The sequence below is a fragment of the Pseudorca crassidens genome, chromosome 1 (genome assembly GCF_039906515.1).
Source record: "Pseudorca crassidens isolate mPseCra1 chromosome 1, mPseCra1.hap1, whole genome shotgun sequence".
NCBI classification, from domain to species: domain Eukaryota; kingdom Metazoa; phylum Chordata; class Mammalia; order Artiodactyla; family Delphinidae; genus Pseudorca; species Pseudorca crassidens.
Window position 1 is genome coordinate 88,393,986 of NC_090296.1, and position 26,647 is coordinate 88,420,632.

Here is a 26,647-nt window from a genome sequence, read left to right on the forward strand (position 1 = left end):
AGTGTGTGCTCCTGGAATCAGGCATTGTTGAGCACCTCATGGGGCCAGGAAGCTTGCTAGGAACCAAGGATACAGAGGTGAGGCCCTCTCGGCAAGCCTCCTCTAAGACCTGGGTGGAGTTTGCCATATCCAAAGTCTTGCAGTTAAGCATTGTACCACAGACTCAGGATTCTGAAAGGGAGCCGGGGGTGTTCCCATCACTTAGTGCAGAGCCTGTCATGTGGCAGGAGCTTAACAAATGTTGACATGAATAAAGATCATTCCTCTTGTTCATATTTTTATATAGCTATAATTGTGGTATACACAATTTTATGTCCTTATTTTTTTCACTTAACATTGCATATTTTCCCCATTTTTATTATGTAAGCTTTATTTTCTTCCAATTTTTTTTCAAAATATTTCAAACCTACAGAAAAATTCAAAGAAAGTACAGTGGAAATCTGTATAGCCTTCACCTAGATTCACTACTTTTTAACATTTTGCCACATTTGTTCTATCCCCCCACACTTTTTTCCCCTTAACCATTTGATGCAAGTTTCAGGTATCATGATACTTCAGCTCTAAATACTTCAGCAGCCATTCCCTAAGAATAAGGAATTCTTGCATGGGGCCATTAGACCATTACCATAATAGTATTGTCTATTATGCAGTCTACATTAATTTTTTTCCATTTCCCCCCACATGTCATATATATATAGTTGGGGTTTTTGTTTGTTTGTTTATTTTTTGTCCTGATTCAGGATTTATCAAGGTTCCTTCCCCTGTTGCACTTGTTTGTTTCTTTAATCTCTTTAAATCTTGAACTGTTCCCCATTTTTTTCTTGCTAGTTTGTTTTTCATGACATTGATCATTCTGAAATGTCCAGGGCAGTTGTCATGTAGAATGTCGCACATTTTGGATTTTTCCATAGTTTCCTCATGATTAGATTCAGGTTAGACAGTTTTTAAAAGACCATTACATGAGGGATGTTGTGGACTTTCTAGTGTGTTACACTGGCGGGCCAGCCAGTAGTGCACATTTGTCCTTCATTGGTGATGCTAGGCTTGATCACTTGGTTAAGTTGGAGTCCATCAGATCTCTCCATTTCACAATTTCACAAAGTAAGTTGTGGTGCGATAACCTAAGACTATTAGCTCCCAACATGTTTTATCCAGTGGTTTTAGCTTCCATTGGTGATCTATGCTTACATTTGTTATTACACTGGGAATCACAAAATGATGACTCTGTCATTCTGTATTTGTGGGTTTTTTACAATTTTTATTTATTTATTTATTTTTGGCTGTGTTGGGTCTTTGTTGCTGTGCGCGGGCTTTATCTAGTTGTGGGGAGCGGGGGCTACTCTTCCTTGTGGTGCACAGGCTTCTCATTGTGGTGGCTTCGCGGTGGCATCTCTTGTTGTGGAGCATGGGCTCTAGGCGCACAGCCTTCAGTAGTTGTGGCACACCGGCTCAGTAGTTGTGGCTCGTGGGCTCTAGAGCACGGGCTCAGTAGTTGTGGTGCACGGGCTTAGTTGCTCCGCGGCATGGGGGATCTTCCCAGACCAGGGCTCGAACCCACATCCCCTACATTGACAGGCGGATTCTTAACCACTGCATCACCAGGGAAGTCCCTGCATTTGTTATCTGGCATTCATTTCTGTAAAGAAGAGTTTCTCCTCTTCCTCCTCCTTCCCCCTCCCCCCATCCCCATGGTCTCAAAAACTCTTTGTTTTAAAAAAAATTCAATGTGATATAATCCATTACCATCATCATTCTGTTTGATGCTCAAAACTGTCCCAAATTGGGCCAGCAGGAGCCCTTTCAAGAGGCTTCTGCATTCTTTTGACTTGGTCTCGCCAATCTTTAAACACTTACTTGCATTCTCACACGAGATGTTCCAGACTCAACTTGTACTTACCCTGCTGCAAAATGTAACCAGTCATTTTTTAAAGGGAGTCTTACTCCTTTTAGTTGGAAATAGTGCTTTAAAATTGACTTTGTACTTTAAAAATGGCAATTTAATATCTCATCAAATGAGCATACCTTAGTTTAGCTCATCACTTTATTTGTTGAGCATTTAGGCTATTTCCATTCTCCTCCCTTCTAAATAACTGTAACAAACATCTTTATGTGGATAACTTTTCCAAGTTTAGGATTATTTCCTTTGACAAGATTCCCAAAAGTGGAGTTGTTGGGGCAAAGAGTGTACATTTTTTTCTTACTCTTGATACACGTTATCCATCTGCTCTCATAGAAAGTTTTAAAAGTCGACAACGACTTCTAAATGTTAAGCCCAGTTATTTTGTCTCATTCCTCTTTCTCCTTTGCAGCACCTGAGTCTGCTGACCTCCTCTGTGCTTGCAACTGTCTTCTCCCAAACTTTCCTTTCCTTAAAATGACACTGTTCTCCTTTCTCTTAAGGCAAATCCTCTCTTCCTCCCTTAACCTCCTAAATTTTCGCATGTTCCAACACCTAGACCTTAGAGCTCACTTTTCTTACTGGGTACTAAGTGGGGTGTCCCTCCCTTCTATTTGCTTGACTTTGAATGCCCAGTCCCATCCTGAGCTCCCTTTCCTTCTGGTTTTGTCTTCTAAGTCTGGCCCTTGGCTTTGCTCTCCAGCCTTGCCTTGGGTCCATCTCTGTCCACAACCTTGAGAGGACAAACATATCCCAGTATACTCACATATGCACTCTGTTCTTAGAGATTCTGCATGTAAATGGAGCTTCATTTGGGCCGTGTTTTCTATTTGTCTGATATAAAATAACATGGGGCGGGGGGGGGGGGACTTCCCCGGTGGTCCGGTGGTTGAGAGTCCACCTTCCAGTGCAGGGGATGAGGGTTCGAGCCCTGGTCGGGAAGCTGGGATCCCACATGCTGTGGGGCAACTGAACCTGCGCTCTAGAGCCCGCGTGCCGCGACTGAGACCTGATGCAGCCAAATAAATTAATTAAAAATATATATTTTAAAAAAATTAAAAATAACATAGGGGACTTCCCTGGTGGCGCAGTGGTTAAGAATCCGCCTGCCAATGCAGGGAACACGGGTTCGAGCCCTGGTCCGGGAAGATCCCACATGCCACGGAGCAACTAAGCCTGTGAGCCACAAGTACTGAAGCCCTCACGCCTAGAGCCCGTGCTCCGCAACAAGGGAAGCCACTGCAATGGAAAGCCTGCGCACCGCAACGAAGAGTAGCCCCCGCTCGCCGCAACTAGAGAAAGCCCACGCGCAGCAACGAAGACCCAACGCAGCCAAAAATAAATAAATAAATTTATAAAAAAACAAAACAAAAAAAACATGGTTCCGTGTTGCAAGAGTACAACTTAAGATGCAACCATAAAGAAAACGGGACCACTTCTCTCATTTATGGACTCAAGCAATCTCTTTTCAAATATTTATGGAGAGGCTGTATTCTTGGAACACAAGTATAGTAGGATTCAGTTCTGCCTTCAATGAACTTGAATTTTCTAACTTTAGTGGTTTGTGATTTAAGTTGGATCCTGACAATAAGATAAGAGATGGAAGTGGAGGGTCTCCAAATGAACTATCAAGTCTAGTCCCTCTTCCCAACTCCAAACCCAGGAGGCTTCCCTGACTTTCCAACCTGAAATAAAAATAGGGCTGATTCCCAGCAGAGCCCAGGCTCCCAAAAGTTTTTTACAAGCACAGTAAGGAATTCCTTTCCCTTATCTTATCACCCCAAATAGTGTCCCACCCTCCCTAGCTGCGAGCCAGTGCCTGGGGAGAAAAAGGACTGGATCAGGTGGAGATTCCCCTGGGTATGTATACTCTTTCCTGTAAAGGGAGATTGTCTACCAATGCAAATCTAACACTTCAGGCCTGACTTCTGAGGGTGAGGAGGAGGAAGGGAAGAGGTCACCTGTGTTATGCAAGAAGCAAGGGGGGAATATGTTTGCATACATATATACATATATAAATATTTATTTATACAAAGACTGCCACAGAAAAATATATTGGAAACTGGCAATAATTGGTAGGGTGAACAATGAGAGGGAGACACTTTTCACTGGCTTGTGCATGTGTATTCTCTATTTGATAATGAATACACCATTTTTTAAAATAAATGTATTAAAAGGAAAAAAATCGCAAGGCCACAGGGGCGCTGTTTTGTTGGTGTAGGAGAATGATTTAGACACTGATTTTCCATTTATTTTCAGGAGGTAAGGGGTTACAACTGTTTGATCTAAAGCTGTATTCAGATAATTAAATGAGAATTACTGAAGGTGGTGATCATAGAGGTGTTTCAGTTTTCAGAGGAGAGAGATGCAGCGTTTCATTTTTAAAAAATGAGTCACGATTTATACAAAGTGTTATGGGCTGGGGGGGAAAAAAAGGAATTAGAAAAGACAAGCCCCTTGCCGTGCCATTGTTCCCACAATGCCGTGACTCGGATTCGAACCGAGGTTGCTGCGGCCACAACGCAGAGTACTAACCACTATACGATCACGGCGAGCTACCGGGGACCTGTCAGCGGCCCTTTCTGATTGTCTTCTTCAACAGTTAAAGGCCTTCCCATTCTGCACGTCACCAAAAGGTCCACCTATGGGGCGGGTTCCGGCCTAAGGCCGGGTCTGAGAATGCGCAGGCGCATTGCTGTCTTGTCAGTTGGTCTGGTTCTCTCCTGTTTTGGCCCATTAGCCACGGGAGGTGGGGATGATGCAGTGGGAAAAGGTGGGTTCCATGTAAGAGTTTAGGGGGTACCACTTGGGCATCCAGAGACGGGACTGGCCGGAGCTGAGTGTTCACGACCTGTGTAACTCTCATTCCTTGGAGGACGCCCATCTCCTCTGTCCCGGAGACCCTTCCAGCGACCCCAAACCTGCCGGGGTGCGCTCCTCAGGGCTTCTCTCTACGGATAATGTAGATGCCCGCAGAACTGGGCTGTCCACTTAGAAAGGACTCAGTGAACACACCCTGCCATTCTCCCCGCCTCCAGCACCCGCTTCCTTGTTTCTCTTATTCCCACGACGGCCCTGACTCGTCCCTCCGCAGGGCTCCCGCCGGACCCGGTGCCCTCCTCTGTTGCGTCCCTGGGCGCAGCAGGGACTGGGTCTGATTTTTCTTCTTGTACATCAGTGCTCTCGTCTCCATGGCGCCTAGAACCAGGCCGAGTCCACAGTAGGCAGTGGCTTTTTGCTAAAATGAGAACATACCCCTGGTTCTAACAAGTGAATGCAGAGAGACCACCGGTTTCTTCAGTGTTGTCTGCTCTAATCACTGCCCCCCTTCAGAGCCGCCAGAGGGATCTTGCTAAACACGAATAGAATCCTCTCACTCCTCCGCCTCTCATCCCCACCCCGGAGACTGCGGAAAATTTGTCCACCTTTTCCAGCTCATCCTGTGGCCTTCCCTCAGTGTCGTTTCCCATTCCCTAGTTACTTGCTTTCATTCACTCAACAAGTCCTTGAGAGGCGCCTGCTACCTGTCAGACCAGGGCCTGTGGGCGTAGTGGGGGTGGGGAAGAGAGAAGACTTACAAAGAGGAATTATGATTGTTTCTCTTGGAGCCCTTAGCACACGAGATAATCCTGGTTGCTTGACAATCCTGGCTGTTTGACAAATTCCCTTTCTGCCTTTAAGAGCTACTTCAAAAGTCACCTCCTCTAAGAAGCGTTCTCTTCCTATCATTGGGAGCCCGTTTTTAGTGTTGCCATGGACATTGGTACATATGTCAATTATAACACTTCTTGGCCTTGTGAGTGTTCTGTGCTTTGTCTGGGCTGGGCAGGATAACGTGCGTAGGCCAGGGTAAGCGGAAGCCTGTATGCTTCCTAAGTCCAATTTAGCGAGACCTGGCGTAAACATTGTTTCCAACTGTCACAAGGGGATTGGGATCCATTTTCAAGGAAGTTATTACAAACTGAAGATAAAAATGGAGGAGAGCGTTAAAAAGCCGACCCCTTGCCGTGCCACTGCTCTCGCAATGCCGTGACTCGGATTCGAACCGAGGTTGCTGCGGCCACAACGCAGAGTACTAACCACTATACGATCACGGCGCGCTACTGGGGACCCGTGCGTTTTTTTTCTCGCCTAAGCTCTTCTCTGTTTAAGGCCCCGCCCCTTTGCCATGTCACTGCTGGTTCCCGCCCATCTCTAACCTCGCCTCTCCCTGAAGGGACGCAGGCGCACTGCTCGCTTGCTTTCTAGATATCCGTAAGCACTCACCGGACCGCCAGATCCCACTGCTTCATTACCGAGGCGTGTGTTTTCTGCGAGTTCCCCTTACTCCGCATCTCGAAGGAAGTTGTGCGGCTGGGTCCGAACTGATTTTCCTTCTTGTGGGATTTGAGAGGCGGCCCCATTCCTAGCAAGAGCCCGTTCAGATAGCGTGAGCGCCAGGGCACGGTGGGTGTGATAGGGGCCCAGCGCCGCCATTCGGGCGACCCCCGGGCCTCACATTCGTACAGGCTGCGTGAGAGTCCCGGACGTAGGCCTGGCCTCCTAGGAGTCCTTTAGTTTGCAGAGGACTTTCATGTCCTCTCTTTCACGGGCCGTGCGGACGACCAGCAGAGACTTCGGCCAGGCGTCCACGGCGCCCCTACTCCACTTCGGGCTGGGCGCCAGGGCCAGAGGGGCCTGGTCGACAGTGAGCGGCTTGGGAAGGCGAGAGCGGCAGCCACCTAGACGAGGACGACACTCAATGATGCGCTCCTCGCGGCGTCCCAGTAGCTCGCCGTGATCGTATAGTGGTTAGTACTCTGCGTTGTGGCCGCAGCAACCTCGGTTCGAATCCGAGTCACGGCATTGTGGGAACAATGGCACGGCAGGGCCGCCTTTTTAGATTCCGGAAGCCACATTCTTCGGCGATTAGGCCCCAGCTGCTGCTTGACGTTAGGTCGGGGCCGAAATTATAACGCGGCAAAGGGTGAACGCGGGGTCTTCAGTGAATCAGCCAATCGTCATCTTCCTTCCTATATGATTGTTTAATTTGGGGGAGGTTATTCCGTGTTGTACTCATTATCTTTCTTCATTTGGCCCCTGTCAATGGTGAAGTCATCTACTGGGTTTTCTAAAAAGCCCTCACACTCGCTAAAACTTCAATACTTTGGAGTGCAGGGATTATAGGAATACTGTGCAAACATTTATTAAGCGTTAGAAGAGTGCAGAGTAGACAATACAGTGTGACGAGAGAAAACTGACTGCTCTGGAGGTGCTGGTTCCCGTAGCCACTATGACGGTGCGAAAGAGGACTTTGTGGCCTCCATCTCCACAGCCTCCTGGGTGAGAAGGATATTCTCGTTGAGGATTTTTCCTAATCTGCCTCAGGTTTAAAGCAAATTTTATTTGTTACTTTGTTTTATGAGCACTTTAAAAATCTAGACTCAACAAATTTAGGTCTGTCATTTAGGCATTAGGCAAAAATGGAAATATGTTTTGGATTTGGCTCTCAGGTGGCTGGCAGCGGCTGTATCACTGTCAAGGAGGGAATGAGATAGGACTCAGTGAGCAATGAGCCTCTCCAGCTTCTCCCAGGGAACCTGGGGGTGGCACAGCAAGTCAGGAAGCATTCCTGGGAGAGATGGACATTGCAGTGGGGTTGTGCTCCGTTTACTGACAGTCTCTCAACAAAGGCTTACTGAACAGCCTGTAAAAGCAAGAAACTGGAGGGCTGTAATTTTCCAGGTCTCCCCACTCCCACTTCCATAAGTTTGATGACTTTAAAGCCACCCAGCAGGACAGCTCAGACCATGAGAGAATAGAATGAAGGAAGCTGAGCCTGAGAACTTGCCAGACTTTGGACGCTGATGTAAGTGTTATATGTATAGAAAATCAATATCACCAGCAAAAAAAGAACCAGCCAACAGAAATGTGACAACTTCTGTTCCTCTGACTGCTTACCAAATAACTGTACTGAAGTTTTTTAAAATCTGTAGCCTAGAATAAGATGTCAGGGTGGGAAGCAAGGAAAGGATCCAGCTTTTTCTCTGATGGCCCTCCCTCCAACCCCCATTCCTCTCCTGCTGGTGCTTCAGTGCTGGGCAATGAGCTGCTCTCAGAATCTGGGGAGAAATTCTGGGGCAATCACTTCCTAAGAGTATTTTGAGTAAAAACAGTCAACCAAGAAAATAAAAACTACAAACATACATCAATGGAGGTAACCCACTCTAGCCATCCACACCCATCCAAGGCAACTGAAGTATATTTGAGGGCAGGAATGCACTAAAGAAATCTGAACAGAAAGTTCCCAGTTGCAGGAAGAGTAGCAGAAGGGGAAGGTGCTCTCCTAACTTCTGCTTGGCAGGTATGCAATTATCCATGGAGATGGGTGCATCCAGCTATCAAAATGTCATAATATCCTCTTTTCAGGTCGCTCACTTGATTCCCCTTGCTCTGATTTCAGGCCCCCAAACAGACTTTTGGTAATGATTTGCCAGCCCACGTAGACATTCCTGCAGGGAAAGTATTGCTCTGAACAAGTTTCTGATTACTTGGCGTTTGTTCTTCTTACTGTTGGCATTTGGTTTAGACTCTTAAGAGTCTGGCTGGTATGATTCATTTCCCTTGAGTCTGCTTATCTCTGGGTGTACTGACAAAATGAAGTTTCCAGGCTGACATAGCTGAGAGCTAGAGACTCTGGCCTGGGATGAGAGACTGCTGCTCTGGGACACCCTCTGAGCAGTCAGTCAGCTCCCTGCCCTTGACCTCTTGATTTAAACCACGTTTTGCAGTTTCTGATTCAGGGAATGTGTCCTTTCCCCTACCCCTTCCAGCTGGAGGTCGGAGCTTTTCTCTAGGGTTTCAGCACCAGGAAAGAGGCAGGCAAACCTTCAAGGGACAAACCTTGAAGGGGAGAAAAGTACTTCATAAGCTTCAGGGTGTTTACTTAAATGATCAACCCCGTGGCTTGCTGGTCAGACTTGGTACATCTGGGAGCTGCTACTGCTATAGCTGCCAGTTACCACAAGGGTGCAGTATAGACCGGACCAGCATCCTTTGGTGTCACCCGGAAGCTAGTTCAGATTCAGAATCTTGGTCCACAACCCAGAACTACTGCATCAGAACCTTCATTTTAACAAGATTCTCTCCAGATTATTCATTTGCACCTTAAATTTTGAGGTGCTGGTCTGCTCTAGAGAACTATCTGGCTCTGATGCAGCCCTTCATTATTTACCTTGTGAGTACTTGGGGTTACTAGGAAGGACCTGCCTGAGTCTGCTGGGCCTCATCGTCTACTGGGCTTCATTGATGAGGGTGACATTGAGGTTTTTGAGGAGGAGAAGATGGAATTCTGGGAGGGAGACACCGAGGGCCCATGTTTGGGAGCATCTAGGAAGGAGGCAGCAGCCCTGGATTTCCACTAGGAGGTACTGCACCCCAGGAAGTGGATGTAGAATGCTGAGGCTGGATAAAACTTAGTCTAGAAGATACCACTTTGGATTTAGCCCCCTATAACACTGAGCCCATTCCTCAGGGATTCTCTGGATATTTAGGACTCAAGTTCCAGTCATTCATTCATTCAGTAAACTAGCATATTTTAGCTCTTAAAGTGCTGTACCTCATGGGGAGCTGCAAAGCTGTATATGATCCTTTTTGCCCAAAATAGTTTATTTTCCAGCTGAAAGAAAATGCTAGTCCACAGGCAACAGTCAGAAAACAACACAAGGAATGCTGTAGAAGAGACATCTCTTGCCGCAGTGGAAGGAAACTCTCCAAGGAAGAGCTAACATAAACTTCCAGAATTGTAAAATAATTGAAGTTTATTTTCAGCACTTCCAGCACCCTCATTCTGATCCCCTTCTACCTCTTTGTGTTGTCCTTATCTCATTCATTCTCGTTCATTTGATCAACAGTATTTACTAACAGCCTACTATGTGTTAGGCACTGTTCTAGGTTCTGGGGTTATAGTAATGAATAAGACAGATGGGTTTTCTCATAGACCTATAGTCTAGTGCAGGAATCAGAAAGGAATGTTAAATAAAAAATAAACAAAAGAACGTGTGCCAATGGAAAATAACGTGATATAGTGTCCTGCTGTTCCCTGCCTATTATCTACCCATGTACCCCCTCAGCTCCTTTGTCTGTACAAAGTAAGATGACTGATAATAATAAGTGTTACCTTTTAATAGGGATGGAAGTTTTACACTAAAAAGATAAACTCTCACCCAGAGTGGCCCACATGTGTCATAAAGAGCCTTCAGATGGGAGGCAGTCTTGTGTGGACAGCGTGAGGAAGACTCCGTGGTGACCTGCGTGGACCTGCAATATAATCCAATACAAGCAGGTGGATGCTGAGGGCCAATGAGCAGGACCAGATGACCCCATAGGTAGGTCAAGAACTTGCCAAGGGCACAAGGAAAACAAAACATCCACCCAAGAAGTAAGTAAATTTTTTGAATGAATAAAAAGCAGTGAAGTGATCAATTTCAGGAGGAAAAAAACCCCAGAACTTGTTGGGATAAAATAAACTATAAAATAATTATTTAAAAAACTTTCAGTTACATATGAGGCAACATAATTTTTTCAGTGCTTAAGACCTTGGGAAGTTTAATCCAGCCCCGTTGACACACTAAATCAGTCCCCTGGATCAGAGATGCAACCCCTAGGGAAAGAAAGGGAGGAGGGGACCCTGAATTAAGGTGTATTTCTGTCACTAGGTCGAACATACTTGGATAGATAATAAATTTGGTAAGCAAAGAAGTAAAATTGCATTTTTTTTGCATTCTTGAGTTTGTTAACTGAGATGTGCACCTCATATACGTGCCAAGTGACTAGCATAGAGGTGCTCAATATACGTTAGTTGGTCTCTTGTTCCCAGGTACTTCTCTCTACACCCACAAAAGAAAAAGCCATGGGAAGATCCTACAGGACTATTCCTGTCATGAGGCCTAAAACTCATTCTTGAGTCAAGAAGATTGCAGGAGCCACCTCTCAGAAGCAAAGGTCAAAATCAGTGGTTTCCAAACATTATTCTACAGCTGATAAAACAGGGATGAATTTTTCATCATGGAATGAGAAAAAATAAGGTTGATGTGGTAGGCTTTTCAAAAGGCTGAATGTGTTTAATTCAAAGAACTATTCTCTAGGCTAAGGTTATGGTCTTCCTACTTTTGAGGTGTTATAGTGACTTTTTAAAAAGTAGATGATAATTTTTTTAAAGTCTTTAAATTTGAAAAAATTAAAAACTGGCAATCCTATTTTGGTCTCCAAAATTACTTTTGAAATTTTACTGGTCAGTGAAATCTAAAAGTACAAAGCTCACTACAGAGCCTGGAGAGCAAAACATCAGACTGAGAAGAGATGGTCCTCAGTTTGTAGTGGTTCTGCAGAGAAATGCTCCGAGGGAGAAGGGTCCCTGTTCTGTCAGGCAATGGTCCAGGCTAACCCCTATCCACCCACCTAACAAATAGTAGTCCCTAGTATGATCTGTGCTAGGCCTTGGAGATACAAATTCGAATAAAACATTCTTAGAGATCATGTCAGTGCAGGGTTAATCAGATGAGTGAAGAAGTAATTACAGCTATATACATACAAAGTATATTGGAACTTAAATTATTCATTCCTCCAGGATATGACATTTGAGCTGGGTTCCAAGGCATGCAGAGTAGTTTTCCTGGCAGAGAAGGGGAAAGGGTATTCTAGGCAGAGAGAAAGGCAGAAACAAAGGCCAGGAAGTGTGAACAAACAGCATAGGAAAGATAAAGCTGTGACATAAGATATGGAGGGGAGAGTGGATGGAGATGTGGACTGAGAGAAAAACACACAATGTAAGTTGTGAATTAATTTTTATCTGAGGACCTTACTGAGGACTATAGCCCAGGAAACAGCCTTTCAGATAGCTCTGAGGAACTGCTCCAAAGAGGTAAGGGAGGAGCCAGGATATATATAAACTTTTTTGCTGGGAAAACGGTAGTCAAGCATCAAAAGATTACTGCTAATTACAACAAACAGGTATCTCAAGTTAGCGATTTTAGTGCTTTTCTGTGTCTGGGAAAATACAAGCATCTGAATTCATTTGAAAATTTTTCTTAGATATGCATCTTAACTATCTAAAGGCCAGTGTACCCAAAGCATAGAATGTTTCCTGTTTTTCTTCATCCTGAATTCCCCTAAGGGCACACTGGCAGTGGGCAACTGCAGTAGCTGATGGCCTGATCCTTGTAGAACTGGAACGGCAGGCAATATTTTTTTTTCTTAATAGAGAGCAAGGGTGGAGCCAAATTGATGAATCTCTTGCCCCTACTGAGACAGGCCTTTGTCCTGGAGGCTGGTGGATCTTGACATTTTGTGGTAACTTATCGCTTTGGGGATCCCTTGAAAGTTATATGCTTGTTCTCCAAAATAGTGCAGCTATGATAGAGTGTCAGGAATTCATAGAGGCTTTTTTTTTTTAATTGAAGCATAGTTGATTTACAATGTTGTGGCAGTCTCTGCTGTCCAGCAGAGTGACTCAGTTACACACATAGAGACATGCTTTTTTTTAATATTCTTTTCCATTATGGTTTATCCCAGGAGATTGGATATAGTTCTATGCACAGAGACTCTCTTATAAGCATTGTGGGACCATTTAAATCTCCAGTTCTAAGCAGAAGAGGGACATAATCGCATCTTCCTTTTAGAAAGGTGAGGTGTAAATGGGTAATTATTGACAAAAGTCTTAATTCAAAGGAGAGATAGAAGAGGATCTCAGCCCCCTGGTCTGGTGGTTGATGTTGGGGCTTGGGAACTAATCTAGGGGGAGAGGCTCTTCCCTCACATCACACCCATAGGTGTTTCCTCTTGAGCTCAGAGGTAAAGGGGATGGACATGTTGGATGAAGGGAATGAATGTGAAGCTTGAGAAAAGCTCTAATATCAAGGGTGGAATATTTTCTAGAATTACAGTAGTCAAATAGTATGAAAATAGATGTATCCATGTTACCCTTATGTATATATACTATATTGTTAGGATTGAGATGTGGATATGCAAATTCAAATGTAACTTTAAGTTAAGAGGGAGAAACACATGCACAGGTTGCAACAAACTGACTTGACCCTTACTTTTCCCAACTTCCTCATAAATTTCAGAGTCAAAATACTTCTGTGTCATGACTGCTCTTTGGTTCAGTAGCCTCAGACTGAGTCTAGATGAATTCCTTTCTTACCATATCATCAAAGCTACTAAGAACTCCTTTTCCACTTAATTCTCTTTAGATCAAATGCTCTGAGAGAACTTGTTGTGGTTTTAAAATATGTTCACAGATTCTTTGATACTCCTCTCTTCCAGAGGTAGAGCTTTATTTCCCTCCCTGGACTGAGGGCTGGACTCAGTGACTCCTTCAAACAAATAGAATGAAGTAGAAGTGTTGGTGTTTCACTTCCTAGATGAGGTCATAAAGTGCATGTCGCTTCCTTTTTGCTCTCTCTCAGATCACTAGCTCTGAAGGAAGCCAGCCGCCATGTCAAGAGGACACTCAAGCAATCCCATGGAGAGACCCACAAGGTGAGGAACTGAGGCCTTCTGCCACAACAGTCATCAAAGAAATGAGATTTTTGGCCAATAGCCATGTGAGTGAGCCACCTTGAGAGCAGATCCTCCAGCCTCAGCCAGACCTTCAGATGACTGCAGCCCTGGCTGACATCTTGACTGCAATTTCATGAGAAACCCTGAACCAAAACCACTCATCTAAGTCATTTCCAAATTCCTGAGTTAAGTAACTGTGAGATAACCAATGTTTGTCATTTTAAGCTGCTAAATTTTCGGGTAATTGTTACACTGTGATAGGTAATTAATACAGATTTTGTTACCAGAGGTGGGGCGCTGCCATAACAAAAACCCAGAACGTGAAAGTGGCTTTAGAACTCGGCAGACACTGGAAAAACTTTGAGGAGAGTGTTAGTATAAGTCCAAATAGCCTTGAAGAGACTAGCTTCCTCAGTCTCCCCATCTGTAAAATGAAGGAGTTGGGCTGGATGAATACCTAAATATTGTATAATTCTCTTAATCTTTATCTAATCAAGGTTCTATAAATAATATTACCCTAAACAAAGTAGTTATAGAAGACAGCTAATAACTGACCCAAGGCATAATTCCCCAAGGCATAGCTCCACAACAGAGACAAGAGGCCCTGCACCTGACTTTTGTGCTGTCTGTAAACCTAGTTTCAGCCTGGTTTAATCTCAGGAAACTGAAGCTGGCTCTACCTTTAACAGGTTGCTTCAACAGCTCACAACCACATGCCCCAAAAGGAGTAGGGGTTTCTGATTCTTTAACAAAGGCTGGTCCTTTGTTAAAGATGAAGGTTCTTTATATTCGTTCTTCACCTCAATGATTTAACTAAAAGGTCCAGAATAAAATTGTTCTTCTTCTTACCACTGAATTTTACAAATCTCTGTCCTTGTATATATTGCTAGTGTCATCCTGTCACTGGATGGGACACCTTCAGGGGCCCAAGAGTGGGCTCTTGTCCAACACTCAGAAATGAATTGTCCAAGAAGACACACGTACTGACAAAGCAAGAGATTTTATTGAAAAGGGGCGCTCAAGTGGAGAGCAGCAGGGTAAGGGAACCCAGGAGAACTGCTCTGCCTTGTGACTTGCAGTCTCAGGTTTTATGGTGGCGGGGTTAGCTTTCCACGTCGTTTCTGGCCAATCATCTTGCTTGTGCCTTCATTTGGTCCAGCGCAGGGCCCTTCCTGGTGGTGCGCGCATCTCTCAGTCACAATGGTTTTCATCGTGAGGGTTTCTGGGAGGTTGGCGAGACATATTATGGACTCGTGTCTCCTCCCCTTCTTGGCCCCTCATGGGTTTTCCCTGGGTTGATTTTGGACCCTTCACTGGTTGTGTGTTCTTTTCAAGCATCCTGAGGTGGGAGACTTAAGCAAATCTTTTATTGTTGTGCCTGGCCAGGGTGGACAGTTTCCTTAACAATACTATCATTAATTTGCTTGGGTCTCAGAATGCCTTAGTACAGATTTCATGACTCTTGAAAAGAAAATTGTTGGAATGCTTTATTTATATATAAACCATATTCATAAGTTATTCAGATATATATGAATGGCTATTTTGGCAGGGCAAACCCCAGCAATTTTTAATGGGCCCTAAAGAAACAATTGTTGGGTCTGTGCTGAGCGATTTAGGGGCCTGCTTTCCTGGAAACCAGCAAGGCAATGAAGGCTCAGCCACTAGACAACAGAGTATCTTTTTTTTTTTTTTTTTAACATCACATTTTTTTTTTAATTCAAAGAGAAGGTCACAAAAATTATAATCATCCTCATCAGTTCACTCAGTCCCATGTAATTTATTTTTCATCTTGATCTTCTGTTAGCACTTTTATGAATTCATCAGTTTTCCATTAGAGTTCTGAAAATGCTTATTTATTCAGTTCAGCAGTATAGTCAGTTACCAGAAACCTGTACTTGTCAGAGTCTTTTCCATGAATTCCTTGAAGATGAAACCCTTTTATAGGAACATTTTTGCAAAAGCATCAGAGTGCACCCAGAACTGTCTGTAAATGACAAAAGACTTAAAAATGACCATGGTTAAAGATGTGATGAAAGTTCATAATAATGCAATTGACAAGGAAATTTAGTTATTTCTGAGATATACATTTTAAAGTAATAACTAAAATTATGACTTATAACATTATACCAGAACATATAAGATTTTTAGGAATTTCATGCAATGTCTGAAACATTTATATTAACATATTTCCATACAAATAACATGAAAAGAAAGTTTAGTATTAGTTGTTTTTTTATTTTTGAATTTTATTTTATTTTTTTATACAGCAGGTTCTTATTAGTCATCAATTTTATACACATCAGTGTATACATGTCAATCCCAATTGCCCAATTCATCACACCACCATCACCACCACCCCCATCACTTTCCCCGCTTGGTGTCCATACATTTGTTCTCTACATCTGTGTCTCAATTACTGCCCTGCAAACCGGTTTATCTGTACCATTTTTCTAGGTTCTACATATATGCGTTAATATACGATATTTGTTTTTCTCTTTCTGACTGACTTCACTCTGTATGACAGTCTCTAGATCCATGCATGTCTCAACAAATGACCCAATTTCGTTCCTTTTTATGGCTGAGTAATATTCCATTGTATATATGTACCACATTTTCTTTATCCATTCGTCTGTCGATGAGCATCTAGGTTGCTTCCATGACCTGGCTATTGTAAATAGTGCTGCAGTGAACATTGGGGTGCATGTGTCTCTTTGAATTATAGTTTTCTCTGGGTATATGCCCGGTAGAGGGATTGCTGGATCATACGGTAATTCTGTTTTTAGTTTTTTAAGCGACCTCCATACTGTTCTCATTAGAGGCTGTATCAATTTACATTCCCACCAACAGTGCAAGAGGGTTCCTTTTATTCCACACCCTCTCCAGCATTTGTTGTTTGTAGATTTTCTGATGATGGCCATCCTGACCAGTGTGAGGTGATACCTCATTGTAGTTTTGATTTGCATTTCTCTAATAATTAGTGATGTTGAGCAGCTTTTCATGTGCTTCTTGGCCATCTGTATGTCTTCTTTGGAGAAATGCCTATTTAGGTCTTCTGCCCGTTTTTGGATTGGGTTGTTTGTTTCTTTAATATTGAGCTGCATGAGCTGCTTATATATTTTGGAGATTAATCCTTTGTCCGTTGATTCGTTTGCAAATATTTTCTCCCATTCTGAGGGTTGTCTTTTCATCTTGTTTATGGTTTCCTTTGCTGTGCAAAAGCTTTGAAGTTTCATTAGGTCCCATTTGTTTATTTTTGTTTTTATTTCCATTACTCTAGGAGGTGGATCAAAAAAGATCTTGCTGTAATATATGTCAAAGAGTGTTCTTCCTATGTTTCCCTCTAAGAGTTTTATAGTGTCTGGTCTTACATTTAGGTCTCAAATCCATTTTGAGTTTATTTTTGTATATGGTGTTAGGGAGTGTTCTAATTTCATTCTTTTACATGTAGCTGTCCAGTTTTCCCAGCACCACTTATTGAAGAGACTGTCTTTTCTCTATTGTATATCCTTGCCCCCTTTATCATAGATTAGTTGACCATAGGTGCGTGGGTTTATCTCTGGGCTTTCTATCTTTTTTTTTTTTTTTGCGGTATGTGGGCCTCTCACTGTTGTGGCCTCTCCCGTTGTGGAGCACAGGCTCCAGACGTACAGGCTCAACGGCCATGGCTCATGGTCCCAGCCGCTCCACGGAATGTGGGATCTTCCCGGACCGGGGCACGAACCCGTGTCCCCTCCATCGGCAGGCAGACTCTCAACCACTGCGCCACCAGGGAAACCCAAAGGCTTTCTATCTTGTTACATTGATCTATGTTTCTGTTTTTGTGCCAGTACCATATTGTCTTGATTACTGTAGCTTTGTAGTATAGTCTGAAGTCAGGGAGTCTGATTCCTCCAGCTCCATTTTGTTCCCTCAAGACTGCTTTGGCTATTCCGGGTCCTTTGTGTCTCCATACAAATTTTAAGATTTTTTGTTCTAGTTCTGTAAAAAATGCCATTGGTAATTTGATAGGGATTGCATTGAATCTGTAGATTGCTTTGGGTAGTATAGTCATTTTCATGATATTGATTCTTCCAATCCAAGAACATGGTATATCTCTCCGTTTGTTGGTATCATCTTTAATTTCTTTCATCAGTGTCTTATAATTTTCTGCATACAGGTCTTTTGTCTCCCTAGGCAGGTTTATTCCTAGGTGTTTTTTTGTTGTTTTTTTTTGTTTTTTTGTGGTACACGGGCCTCTCACTGTTGTGGCCTCTCCCATTGTGGAGCACAGGCTCCGGACGTGCAGGCTCAGCAGTCATGGCTCACGGCCCCAGCTGCTCTGCGGCATGTGGGATCTTCCCAGACCGGGGCACGAGCCCCTGTCCCCTGCATCGGCAGGTGGACTCTCAACCACTGCGCCACCAGGGAAGCCCTATTCCTAGGTATTTTATTCTTTTTGTTGCAATGGTAAATGGGAGTGTTTCCATAATTTCTCTTTCAGATTTTTCATCATTAGTGTATAGGAATCCAAGAGATTTCTGTGCATTAATTTTGTATCCTGCAACTTTACCAAATTCATTGATTAGCTCTAGTAGTTTTCTGGTGGCATTTTTAGGATTCTCTATGTATAGTGTCATGTTATCTGCAAACAGTAACAGTTTTACTTCTTCTTTTCCAATTTGTATCCCTTTTATATCTTTTTCTTCTCTGATTGCCATGGCTAGGACTTCCAAAACTATGTTGAATAATAGTGGTGAGAGTGGACATCCTTGTCTTGTTCCTGATCTTAGAGGAAATGCTTTCAGTTTTTCACCATTGAGAATGATGTTTGCTGTGGGTTTGTCTTATATCGCCTTTATTATGTTGAGGTAGGTTCCCTCTATGCCCACTTTCTGGAGAGTTTTTATCATAAATAGGTGTTGAATTTCGTCAAAGGCTTTTTATGCATCTATTGAGATGATCATATGGTTTTTCTTCTTCAATTTGTTAATATGGTGTATTACATTGATTGATTTGCATATATTGAAGAATCCTTGCATCACTGGGATAAATCCCACTTGATGGTGTATGATCCTTTTAATGTGTTGTTGGATTCTGTTTGCTAGTATTTTGTTGAGGATTTTTGCATCTATATTCATCAGTGATATTGGTGTGTAATTTTCTTTCTTTATAGTATCTTTGTCTGCTTTTGGTATCAGGGTGATGGTGGCCTCATAGAATGAGTTTGGGAGTGTTCCTTCCTCTGCAATTTTTTGGAAGAGTTTGAGAAGGATGGGTGTTAGCTCTTCTCTAAATGTTTGATAGAATTCACCTGTGAAGCCATCTGGTCCTGGACTTTTGTTTGTAGGAAGAATTTTTTTTTTTTTTTTGCGGTTCGCGGGCCTCTCACTGCTGTGGCCTCTCCCGTTGCAGAGCACAGGCTCTGGACGTGCAGGCTCAGCGGCCATGGCTCACGGGCCCAGCCGCTCCGCGGCATGTGGGATCTTCCCGGACCAGGGCACGAACCTGTGTCCCCTGCATCGGCAGGCGGACTCTCAACCACTGCGCCACCAGGGGTGCCCAGTAGGAAGATTTTTAATCACAGTTTCCATTTCATTACTTGTGATTGGTCTGTTCGTATTTTCTATTTCTTTCTGGTTCAGTCTTAGAAGATTATACCTTTCGAAGAATTTGTCCATTTCTTCCAGGTTGTCCATTTTGTTGGCATAGAGTTGCTTGTAGTAGTCTCTTAGGATGCTTTGTATTTCTGCAGTGTCTGTTGTAACTTCTCCTTTTTCCTTTCTAATTTTATTGATTTGAGTCCTCTCCCTCTTTTTCTTGCTGAGTCTGGCTAATGGTTTATCAATTTTGTTTATCTTCTCAAAGAACTAGCTTTTAGTTTCATTGATCTTTGCTATTGTTTTCTTTGTTTCTATTTCATTTATTTTTGCTCTGATATTTATGATTTCTTTCCTTCTGCTAACTTTGGGTTTCCTTTGTTCTTCTTTCTCTGGTTCCTTTAGGTGTAAGGCTAGATTGTTTATTTGAGATTTTTCTTGTTTCTTGATGTAGGCTTGTATACCTATACCCTTCCCTCTTAGAACTGCTTTTGCTGCATCCCATAGGTTTTGGATCGTCATGTTTTCATTATCATTTGTCTCTAGGTATTTTTTGATTTCCTGTTTGATTTCTTCATTGATCTCTTGGTTATTTAATAACATATTGTTTAGCCTCCATGTGTTTGTGTTTTTTACGTTTTTTTCCCCGTAATTCATTTCTAATCTCATAGCGTTGTGGTCAGAAAAGATACTTGATATGATTTCAATTTTCTTAAATTTACTGAGGCTTGATTTGTTACCCAAGATGTGATCTATCCTGGAGAATTTTCCATGTGCGCTTGAGAAGAAAGTGTATTCTGCTGTTTTTGGATTGAGTGTCCTATAAATATCAATTAAATCTATCTGGTCTATTGTGTCATTTAAAGCTTCTGTTTCCTTATTTATTTTCATTTTGGATGATCTGTCCATTGGTGTAAATGAGGTGTTAAAGTCCCCTACTATTATTGTGTTGCTGTTGATTTCCTCTTAAGCCGTTGCCCTATGTATTGAGGTACTCCTATGTTGGGTGCATATATGTTTATAATTGTTATATCTTCTTCTTGGATTGATCCCTTGATCATTATGCAGTGTCCTTCTTTGTCTCTTGTAACTTTCTTTATTTTAAAGTCTATTTTATCTGATATAAGTATTGCTATTCCAGCTTTCTTTTGATTTCCATTTGCATGGAATATCTTTTTCCATCTGCTCACTTTCAGTCTGTATGTGTCTCTAGGTCTGAAGTGGGTCTCTTGTAGACAATATATATATGGGTCTTGTTTTTGTATCCATTCAGCAAGCCTGTGTCTTTTGGATGGAGCATTTAATCCTTTCACGTTTAAGGTAATTGTTGATATGTATGTTCTTATGACTATTTTCTTAATTGTTTTGGGTTTGTTTTTGTAGGTCCTTTTCTTCTCTTGTGTTTCCCATTTAGAGAAGTTCCTTTAGCATTTGTTGTAGAGCTGGTTTGGTGGTGCTGAATTCTCTTAGCTTTTGCTTGTCTGTAAAGCTTTTGATTTCTCCATTGAATCTGAATGAGATCCTTGCTGGGTGGAGTAATCTTGGTTGTAGGTTCTTCCCTTTCATCACTTTAAGTATATCATACCACTCCTTTCTGGCTTGTAGAGTTTCTGCTGAGAAATCAGCTGTTAACCTTCTGGGAGTTCCCTGGTATTGGTAGTTTTTCCCTTGCTGCTTTCAATGTTTTCCTGTGTCTTTAATTTTTGCCAATTTGATTACTATGTGTCTTGGCGTGTTTCTCCTTGGGTTTATCCTGTATGGGACTCTCTGCGCTTCCTGGACTTGGGTGGCTATTTTCTTTCCCATGTTAGGGAAGCTTTTGACTATAATCTATCTCTTCAGATATTTTCTCTGGTCCTTTCTCTCTCTCTTCTCCTCTTGGACCCCTATAATGCGAATGTTGTTGTGTTTAATGCTGTCCCAGAGGTCTCTTAGGCTGTCTTCATTTCTTTTCATTCTTTTTTCTTTATTCTGTTCCACAGCAGTGAATTCCACCATTCTGTCTTCCAGGTCACTTATCCATTCTTCTGCCTCAGTTATTCTGCTATTGATTCCTTCTAGTGTAGTTTTCATTTCAGTTATTGTATTGTTCATCTCTGTTTGTTTGTTCTTTAATTCTTCTAAGTTTTTGTTAAACATTTCTTGCATCTTCTCGATCTTTGCCCCCATTCTTTTTCCAAGGTCCTGGATCATCTTCACCATCATTATTCTGAATTCTTTTTCTGGAAGGTTGCCTATCTCCACTTCATTTAGTTGTTTTTCTGGGGTTTTATCTTGTTCCTTCATCTGGTACATAGCCCTCTGCCTTTTCATCTTGTGTATCTTTCTGTGAATGTGGTTTTTTGTTCCACAGGCTGCAGGATTGTAGTTCTTCTTGCTTCTGCTGTCTACCCTCTGGTGGATGAGGCTATCTACGAGGCTTGTGTAAGTTTCCTGGTGGGAAGGACTGGTGGTGTGTAGAGCTGACTGTTGCTCTGGTGGGCAGAGCTCAGTAAAACTTTAATCCACTTGACTGTGGATAGGTGGGGCTGGGTTCCTTCCCTGTTGGTTTTTTGGCCTGAGGCAACCCAACACTGGAACCTACCTGGGCTCTTTGGTGGGGCTAATGACAGACTCTGGGAGGGCTCATGCCAAGGAGTAATTCCCAGAACTTCTGCTGCCAGTGTCCTTGTCCCCACGGTGAGCCACAGCCATACCCCGCCTCTGCAGGAGACCCTCCAATACTAGCAGGTAGGTCTGGTTCAGTCTCCCATGGGGTCACTGCTCTTTCCCCTGGGTCCCGATGCGCACACTACTTTGTGTGTGCCCTCCAAGAGTGGAGTCTCTGTTTCCCCCAGTCCTGTCGAAGTCCTGCTATCAAATCCCACTAACCTTTGAAGTCTGATTCTCTAGGAATTCCTCCTCCAGTTGCTGGACCCCCAGGTTGGGAAGCCTGATGTGGGGCTCAGAACCTTCACTCCAGTGGGTAGACTTCTGTGGTATAAGTGTTCTCCAGTCTGTGAGTCACCCACCCAGCAGTTATGGGATTTGATTTTACTGTGATTGCACCCCTCCTACTGTCTCATTGTGGCTTCTCCTTTGTCTTTGGATGTGGGGTATCTTTTTTGGTGAGTTCCATTGTCTTCCTGTCGATGATTGTCCAGCAGCTAGTTGTGATTCTGGTGTTCTCACCAGAAGGAGTGAGAGCACGTCCTTCTGCTCCACCATCTTGGTTCCTCCTGACAACAGAGTATCTTGAAATTCTACAGAACAGCTGGTGACTCACCCTAAGACATTTCCAAGGTTGCAAAGGCCCAACATTTTAATGATGCAGAAGGTTGGGATTGGAAAATATGCAGAAAATAAGTCTGATAACACTTCCTAACAATTTCATAGAAAAACCCTTATGTTTCCAGTGGTCTCTTTCTAGGTCCCCTCCTAAGCAGTTGGTTGTGTATCAGTGTGGAAAGGGCAGTAGTCTTTGTGATTAATGTCCAGCACTATGGCTACCCCAAGACATGGCAGTGATACAGGTACAGTTGTCAGTCAACAGAGTTCTCCCACCTCCTGTCTCTGGCCAACTTACATACTCCTCCCCTCCCCCTTCAGCCTATTCTAATAGAGTGCCCTCCTGCTACCATCTTCCTACCCTGGCCCCCCCCCCTCACATATATATGTATAACTTTCTAATCAGGTCCCATACCCTGGGGCCCTGTTCTTTAATTTCTAAGATAATCAGTTAATCATTTAAGGTCTTATCTTAAATATCTTATCTTTATAATAGTTTATTAACCTTTGCTGAGGATTATGCTTTGCCAGCATCAAGTACTTTATTGTAGTTTTCTATCTTCTGGGAAATAGGGGAAAAACTATCAAGTCAACAACCTGGTTTGCTGATTTTAGCTTCATACTCTTGTAGACACCAGCTCTTGTTCCTAAGCTCTCCCTCCCAGGGCTCTTGAACCTTCTTTCCTCCAATTAAATATATCTCTTTATCCAGTTCCCTTCAGAAGGAGCCAGGTGACCTACTAAGTTGTTGAAGGGTGTTAACAATATTATCCTCCTACCCCAAAGTAACATGATCATTTTAATGGAGACATCTTTTTTTTTTTTTTTTTTTTTAGATTTAATCCTCACAAAACCCCTTTCAGATAGATACTGTTAACATCCTTATTTCAAACATGCTTTTGCCTCATCGCCAGTAAGTAGCAGAGCCTGGGTTTGAAACCGGGAAGTATAGCTCCAGAGTTAGTGGAGACATCTTAAGCCCAGCCCACCTCCTTGATGCTGAGACCCTGAGACAAAGACAGACTAAGAGAGAAGACTCTCTGTACCACCAGGGCTTCATAGTATACCTGGATCTTCAAAGCATTCTTGTCATGCAGAATCTGCCTCATTTGTGACTTAATATTTAAGACATGGCAAAGGAGAAATGGAGTGTGAGAAAAAGCAGTGTTGTGTCCATTTGTGTGAAATAAAAGATATATAACAGGAAGAAATTTGGCTTGGGTAAGAGGGGGCCTAGAAGGTATGTCTGCTCATTGGAACCTCTCTGAGCATAAATCTTGAAGCATTATAGAGGAAGCAGGTGTCTTGTTCTGCTCAGGTTGTCATAACAAAATACCATAGACTGGGTGGCTAAACAACAGAAATTAATTTGTGCTGGCCAATTTATTTTCTGGCGAGAACTCCATGCCTGACTTGAAGATGGCCACCTTTTTGCTTTGTCCTCACATGGTGGAGAGAGAGTGACCACTCTGGTGTCTCTTCTTATAAGAACGCTAATCCTATTGGATTAGGGCCCTGCCCTTATGACCTTATTAAACCTTAATTACTTCCTTACTATAAATATAGTCACATTAAGGTTTAGGGGTTCAACATATGAATTTGGTGTGGGGTGTGGGGGAGGGACACAATTCAGCACATTAGCAGCAGGGAAGGCTTAATCCAGACCCCTTGCCCTGTGCCCAGAAAGTTGGGGGCATGTCCTCCAATGGTAGGGCCAGCATTCTACTATTTTGGAAGCAGGGATTAGAGGCAGGGGTGAGGCTTATAAATCCCTGCTAGGAGCTAAAGGGCACCCTGGGTACATGTAGTGATACAGTATTTAGTGTTCACTTCACACATTCTGCTGCCTCTCTCTCAGCATCAGAAGTTCATTTGCTCAGAAGCTCTAACAACTGTGGCCCACAGGTCCACAGCCTGGGGCCAACAGGTGTTCAGTTTTAGGGTCTTGAGAAGGACTTCCTGGCCTCCAATATTCATTTAGTCAACAACTAAAGAGCCAGGCAATGATCTAGGCACTGAGGAAATAATCCTGAATCAGACAAAGTCTACCTCCCTCATTTGCTCATCATTCTTCAAAGCCCTTTACAGAGCACAGAAACTATATGATTACTTCCTGACTTTGGTTCCCAGGGAAGCAGCCAATCTCAGGTCTTTTCCTGAGGACAGATTTTGATCAGGCTGGAGAGGAGGAAGACAGAGGATGGAGAAAAGGAAAAAGAGAGAGGGGCCTTTACCTCCAAAGACTCTCTTTTCTGGCTTCCTGTTTATCTGTGCTGTCCTTAGTGCATGTCTCAGAAATGGCCCCTCCTCTCTACGCCCCCGTCTGACCCAGGTTGGACCCCATTTCCCTCTCCTTCTCTCAGGTGATATGCACAATGGTTTCCTTGGAAAGGCTTGCGGAGGTGGAGAGGAGAGGAGGGAAGCGAGGAGATGGTAGCAACCACTCTGTTCCATCTTTCTCACAGGCAGGTCCTACTCTTTTAGGCCATGGAGTCAACAGGACTGGAAAAGTTCTTGAGAACTTGACGTACAGACTAAATCACAGGCAGAGTTTGCAGACTTCAAAGCTAGCTCAGCCCGCCTGCCCTTCCCTACTGTCAGAATTGCCTTAATTCCCTTCAGGAGAATGCCGTTATACTTATCGTCATTGCTTCACTGCTTGTGGAAGGCTTTATCAGTAACTAGAGAAGCTTCCTGAGGAGATGTGAACTGAGGGGTTGAATCAGTCAGTGCTCCAGCTACAATGCCCCTATCAGCACCCTCTGATTACGGGAGACAAAGCAATTTTGGAACCTACCGATTGGGAGTTTGTGATTCTCCTTGAGAAATACCCAACTGTCTGGATTCAAAACAAAGATTTCCACTTAACAGAAGTTGGGCAAGTTGCTTAACCTCTCTAAGTCCTGGTTTTTATAAAATAGGGGTTTTAAAAAGCAGTAACTATCGGACTTCCCTGGTGGCACAGTGGTTAAGAATCCGCCTGCCAATGCAGGGGACACAGGTTCAAGCCCTGGTCCGGGAAGATCCCTCATGCCATGGAGCAACTAAGCCTGTGCGCCACAACTACTGAAGCCCGCGTGCCTAGAGCCCGTGCTCCACAACAAGAGAAGCCACTGCAATGACAAGCCCATGCACTGCAACGAAGAGTAGCACCCCCAGCTCACGGTAACTGGAGAAAGCCCACACACAGCAATGAAGACCCAACACAGCCAAAAATAAATAAGTAAATTTATTAAAAAAAACAAAAGACAGTAATTATCTTGGAGGGGGTTGGGAGGATTCAGTGAGATAATGCATGAAAGGTCCTTGGCTCAGAGCTTGGAACCAAGTAAACTCTCCATAAAGGTTAACTATTTTTATTAATAATAATAACTGAGTTTTTGGTAATCACATTAGGACATGCTTTGTATGAGCCTTTTCTCTCTCCTCACTAAAGGCCTCTGTCAAGTTCCACTGAGCTCATTCAGTGCTCTGACGTGGAGCTTGACAAAACCTCATCAGTGTCTGGACTGGGCCTGTGGTGCCTGGGTGCCTAGCTTCAGCAAGACCTCCCAGGCAGTCACCACTAAGGCTGCATTCTCCTATTATGAAGATAGGGGATATACAATGATACTTGCCGTACTATTTCAAAGAGTTATTGCCAGGATCCAGTGTGTCAATGTACAGGAATGTAATCCATGCAAGGAAAAAAAGCCATACAGATTCAGTGCAACACCTTGTCACCTTGAAATGCTTCAAGATTTATGCTCAGAGAGGTTCCAGTGAGGTTCCAATACAGCTAAGGGGATATAACTTAAACCAAGTGATAACAGTATACATGTGATTGAAGTGTTAGCCACTTGGATGTCCCCAAAGCCCTCTGGCCTACTGGGAACCCCCATCCTTTAATATTTAAATAAAATTGTCTTGAACCCCCATCTCCTGTAGAGTGAGAATAATCACCATCATTCCCAATATTTCTGAGAATTCTTGGGGCCTCTCTCCTTGTTGTCTCTGGCACTGTTTGCACACTTCTGCTGAATTTTCTAGCTTTGCTGGGTGGGCTGCCTTTTTTTTTTTTTTTTTTTCAATATCATATCCCTGCCCCCATCTCCACCCCAGCAGCCCTGAACACCATCTGGCTTCCTGAATTCTCCAAGCATCACTGGCACCGAGCTGTATGTGTAGCAGATTTTACTGAAGACTTGAGGGAAGGAAGGTGAAGTTGTAGCTCAGTACAGCAAATGTTAAATGTCCCTTTCCCTAACTGCCCCTGAAAAGACCTCACTGGCCCACTTTTTACATAGAGATCCAGCAACCACCCTATTGCTCCATTTCCTTCTTCTCCTGCCCTCTTCTACTTGCTCCTCCTAGGTTGATCCAATAA

The 26,647-nt window shown here is 43.3% G+C and overlaps 1 protein-coding gene and 3 non-coding genes across 6 annotated transcripts in view; 2 read left to right on the forward strand and 2 right to left on the reverse strand.

Moving 5' to 3' along the window:
- Positions 1-4,377: 4,377 nt before the first annotated feature.
- On the reverse strand, positions 4,378-4,449 carry TRNAH-GUG (transfer RNA histidin (anticodon GUG)). The gene has a single exon. It is a non-coding gene; the product is annotated as a tRNA-His (tRNA).
- Positions 4,450-5,922: 1,473 nt separating this feature from the next.
- On the reverse strand, positions 5,923-5,994 carry TRNAH-GUG (transfer RNA histidin (anticodon GUG)). The gene has a single exon. It is a non-coding gene; the product is annotated as a tRNA-His (tRNA).
- Positions 5,995-6,670: 676 nt separating this feature from the next.
- Positions 6,671-6,742, forward strand: TRNAH-GUG (transfer RNA histidin (anticodon GUG)). Its single transcript has one exon. It is a non-coding gene; the product is annotated as a tRNA-His (tRNA).
- A 1,848-nt stretch (positions 6,743-8,590) lies between these two features.
- SLC28A2 (solute carrier family 28 member 2) overlaps positions 8,591-26,647 on the forward strand; it is an 85,974-nt gene continuing 67,917 nt past the window's right edge. For 2 of the 3 annotated variants that reach the window (XM_067745668.1, XM_067745646.1), the window contains exons 1-4: positions 8,591-9,113; positions 10,066-10,263; positions 12,449-12,559; positions 13,345-13,417. The gene's annotated coding sequence lies outside the window, so the exon portion shown is untranslated. The remainder of the gene's footprint in view (positions 9,114-10,065; positions 10,264-12,448; positions 12,560-13,344; positions 13,418-26,647) is intronic. The other variant, XM_067745657.1, reaches the window with a different exon arrangement.